This window comes from Oncorhynchus masou, chromosome 18 (assembly GCF_036934945.1).
Source record: "Oncorhynchus masou masou isolate Uvic2021 chromosome 18, UVic_Omas_1.1, whole genome shotgun sequence".
In the NCBI taxonomy this organism is placed as follows: domain Eukaryota; kingdom Metazoa; phylum Chordata; class Actinopteri; order Salmoniformes; family Salmonidae; genus Oncorhynchus; species Oncorhynchus masou.
Genome location: NC_088229.1, coordinates 34,723,712 through 34,728,848, shown reverse-complemented (window position 1 = coordinate 34,728,848; position 5,137 = coordinate 34,723,712).

The window sequence follows — 5,137 nt, the reverse complement described above, 5'->3', positions numbered from 1 at the left end:
AGAGAAAAGAAACACACACACAGGATACACACACACACAGGATAACTGTATCCGTAACACTCCCACCCTTAAAAGAGCAACCCTAGGGGTTGCGACTACAGTATTTCAATTAATACTCCCAACAAAGCAACAACCTTGCAAAACATGCAGAAATCATTTTCACACACGAGACAAAGCATCTGCCAACACATTATCAGAACCCTTTTTGTGGCGGATCTCCAAATTATAATTTTGTACAATCAGCGCCCAACGCATAAGGCGCTGGTTCTGGTTGTACATTCGGTGGAGAAAAACTAAGGGGTTATGGTCAGTATATACAATCACGGGTAGGGCACTGGAACCAATATATACTTCAAAGTATTGCAGAGCCAACAACAAAGCAAGAGCTTCTTGTTCTATTGTCGCATAGTTTGTTTGACATTTATTAAATTTACGTGAAAAATAACAAACGGGATGATCCACTCCACTCTTGTCCTGCTGCAGTAGAACAGCACCAGCACCTCTGGCACTAGCATCTACCTCAAGTTTGAACGGTTGTTCAAAATCAGGAGCAGCAAGTACAGGTGTACTACATAAGAGTGCTTTCGCTGATTCAAAAGCTCTCTTACAATCAGGGGACCACTCAAATGATCTAGCCGGACTAAGCAAATCGGTCAATGGAGCAACTACCGCAGAGAAATTTTTACAGAAGCTACGGTAGTAGCCAACCATCCCTAAAAAGCGGCGTAGCTCTTGGTGGTAGGTGCAGGGAATGCAGTTATAGCCAAGACCTTGGCATTAACAGGGCGCACCTGTCCATGCTTTTCAGAGGTATCACACAATCCATCCTCTTGATCAACCTCTTTGAACAGAACAGTGTTCGACAAATCTCTCTCATCACCCTCTTGTCGTGCCTGAGCACGAGTGACAGCACAAGCGGGGAACACATGTGGATAATTCTGTGCCAGCTCATTCGAGAGAGAGTGGTCACTTTTATCCAATACTTCCAATACGGGTACTACATTTCCTCCGGCAATATCGTTACCCATTATGAAGGTCACACCTTTCACTGGCAACATAGGGCGTACCCCACTCTGAATATTCCACTGATTAACTCAGAGTGTACTTTCACAAAGTGCAATGGCACTGGGACAAAACCCATTTCAATACCCTGCACTAACACACTGGAACCACAGTATGTATCGTCAGACAAGGGCAACACATCAGACAATATAAACGACTGCGCCGCACCAGTATCTAAGGATTTTAACCGGTCGTTGAGACGCTTCGTCATTCGTTAGGGACACAAACCCCTCGAAAATGAATGGTTCATAACTGCGGTCGGGGACTGAGACTTTCAAACTACAGTTACCCTGAGGCACCTGTTTTGTTGCAGACCTCACAACCGTACGAATTATAGCAACACCTGTTGGTGGCTTGGCACGAAGAGGCATCCCTTGTTTGCGTTTAAGCAGGAAGCAATCATTAATCATATGTCCTACTTTATGACAATAGAAACATGGACGCTCATTCTTCTGGCGTGCTTGACATACTACTGCTGGCCGACTAGGACTAAAGGTAGGAAACTCAGTGGCTCTACTCTCAGTTTGAGCCGAAAACACACTCTTGTGCGTCAACACAAACTCGTCTGCCAACACAGACGCTTCAGCTAGGGAGGATACTTTCTGTTCGTTTAGGTAAACTACAATGCGTTCGGGTAAGCAATTTTTAAACTCTTCCAACAAGATTAACTCCCGGAGAGAGTTGAAATCAGTTACCTTACTAGCAGCATGCCATTTATCAAACAGATTTCCCTTGTCTCTAGCAAATTCCACATAAGTCTTACTAGAAGACTTTCTATGAGACCTAAATCTCTGTCGGTATGCCTCAGGCACAAGCTCATAGGCACGAAGAACAGTAGCTTTGACCACTTCATAATTCAAACTGTCCTCCAGAGGTAGCGCTGACAAAACCGCTTGGGCTTTACCAGTTAATTTACACTGAAGTAATAGGCACCAAACCTCTTCAGGCCATTTCAATGCTACGGCTATACGCTCAAATACACAAAAATAGGAGTCAACCTCTGACTCTCTGAACAAAGGTACTAAGGCAATCTGCCTACTAATGTCAAACGTGTTTGAGGACACAGCAGGTGAGGACGGCTCACAAACAGGCACAGTAGGACCGGAGGCTAGCCTCGCTGTCTCTGCCTCAAGTTCCATCTGGCGCATTTTGAACTCCAACTGCCTTTGTTCTCTGTCTGCCTCAATTTTACACATCTCCAAATGCCGTTGTTCTCGTTCTTTTTCTGCCTCTATTTTACACATCTCCAACTGGAGAGTCTCTCGCCTAATTTGGGCTCTCTTCCACCTCCAGTTGGAACTGTGCTAAACAGACATCCCTCCTGGCATCACCATTTGACAGTGGGGAGAGTGGATCAAAATGGGACAATGTGGCTGGTGTTTTAGCCTCTCCTCATTATCAGACACCAATGGTCTTACAGGAGCAGCAACATCCGCTACAGGGGTAGTAGGCTCAGGCAGCGGTAACACAAGCACCTGCTCTTCCAACAATACATTTAATACTATCCGTTTCACCTCCGCTTTAACTAAACTCTGCGGAATCGATACTGAATAATGGTCAGCCAAGGTCATTAAATCAACTCTACGACATTTGTCAAAAACCTCCCACGAAGGGTTATCCAAAAAAGATTTCAAATCAAAAGTAGTCATTTTTACACTACTTCACAAGTGCCAAAGGAAATAGCAAACACTAATGCTACTTCAGCTATGACGCTCAACACTGAACTATACCACTACAACAATCTACATGAGCGGCATGGGTGTCAGTTATGACAGATCCCGGATGAGCCCCCACTTATGTTACGAATCCCTTTTGGCCCGACAGTCTAGGGGGATGGTAATGAGACTCGTAACATAACTCATGCAAATTATTATTGTGACAAAGGAAAAGTGTGAACGAAATAAGCACGACAACTGAAATCTACCGTCAAACTCTAGGTTTATTTATAAACACACGGTAATGGGGGGAGCAGGAAAAGGGGCTGAGCTGGACCCAAGGAAAGAAACAATAAGTATTCAAAAACACCCCTAAGCTAGACTAGCCTACTTTAACAACAGCTAACTAACTAACCAAAAATACAGTGGGTGGTCCGCCCAGTTCTAACTAGTGTATTTAACAAAGTTCACCTACGGGTAGTGTATGCCCATGGGCGACTTGTCTTGGTTTCCCCCTTTTCCACCAGCAATCAAACAAACACCATAACCAAAAACAATACTCACAGGTGATGACAAAGTGCTATGAGGTGCTTAAACAAAAGAGAGGTTAAGACACAAAGCGAGAGTGAAACACAGAGACCTACAGACATGGCATTTACAGAGAGGCTGAGCTGGGCTGAGCTGAGCTGGGCTGAGCTGGGCTCTAGAACAAACAAATGGGGTTTTTAAACCATGGGGAAGGAACTGTGATAGGTCAGGAAATTGGAGGAGGTGTGTCTTCTGATTGATGATTGGTTGTTGACTGATTGGGGAGTGATGATTTTCACCTGTGAGGGGAGAAGGAGAGAAAAGAAACACACACACAGGATACACACACACACAGGATAACTGTATCCGTAACAGTAACTGTGACCAACAGATGCATATCAGTATTCCCAGTCATGTGAAATCCATAGATTAGGCCGTAATGAATATATTTCTGTCAAGCTCTGACCTTAGAGATCCTTATTATTCTCTATGTTAGGTTAGGTCAGGGTGTGACTCGGGTGGGAAAATGTATGTTTTCTATTTCTTTGTGTTTTTGTATGGTATGGTTCCCAATCAGTATGGTTCCCAATCGTTGTCTCGTTGTCTCATTTTCCTTTTGGGTTTGTGGGATCTTGTTTTCTGTGTAGTTTATTTTGCCTTACAGAACTGTGCGTGCTCGTTTTTGCCGTTGTTATTTTGCTTTTGGTGTCATCAATAAAAATAACGATGTACGCCTACCACGCTGCGCCTTGGTCCGGTCATTCCACAAACGAGAGCCTTAACAATTTCCATTGAATGGTTTCCTTATATGAACTGTAACTTTGTAAAATCTTTGAAATTGTTGCATGTTACGTTTATATTTTTGTTCAGTGTATGACTGAAGCCAAGTTCATCAACCCAATGTAATGTTGAGAACTACCAGAAGGTGAAGACGAACGCTTATGCAGGGAAGAGGGGTCCACAGCTAACGTGCACAAGGGCTGATTATTTTTTGGAGAAATGTGCTCTGGTCTGATGAAACAAAAATATTACTGTTTGGCCATAATGACCATCGGTTTGTTTGGAGGAAAAGGGGGAGGCTTGCAAGTCGAAAAATACCATCCGAACCATGAAGCATGGGTTGGCAGCATCATGTTGTGGGGGTGCTTTGCTGCAGGAGGGACTGGTGCACTTCACAAAATAGATGGCATCATGAGTCAGGAAAATTATGTGGATATATTGAAGCAACATTTCAAGACATCAGTCAGGAAGTTAAAGCTTGGTCGCAAATGGGTCTTCCAAATGGACAATGACCCAAGCATACTTCCAAAGTTGTGGCAAAATGGCTTAAAAACAACAAAGTCAAGGTATTGGAGTGGCCATCACAAAGCCCTGACCTCAATCCTATAGACAATTTGTGGGCAGAACTTAAAAAGCATGTGCGAGCAAGGAGGACTACAAACCTGACTCAGTTACACGAGCTCTGTCAGGTGGAATGGGCCAGAATTCACCCAACTTATTGTGGAAAGCTTGTGGAAGGCTACCCAAAACGTTTGACCCAAGTTAAACAATTTAAAGGCAATGCTACCAAATACTAATTGAGTGTATGTAAACTTCCCACTGGGAATGTGATGAAAGAAATAAAAGCTGAAATAAATAATTATCTCTACTATTATTCTGACATTTCACATTCTTAAAATAAAGTGGTGATCCTAACTGACCTAAGACAGGGAATTTTTAGGAATTGTAAAAAACTGAGTTTAAATTTATTTGGCTAAGGTGTATGTAAACTTCCGACTTCAAATGTATATTGATTGATTGATTGAAAAATTACACAGTCACACTCAACTCTGATTATGGACACCAACATTGGGTTTCTTTTACACTCTACTTAAAAACTGATCTGGGACCTT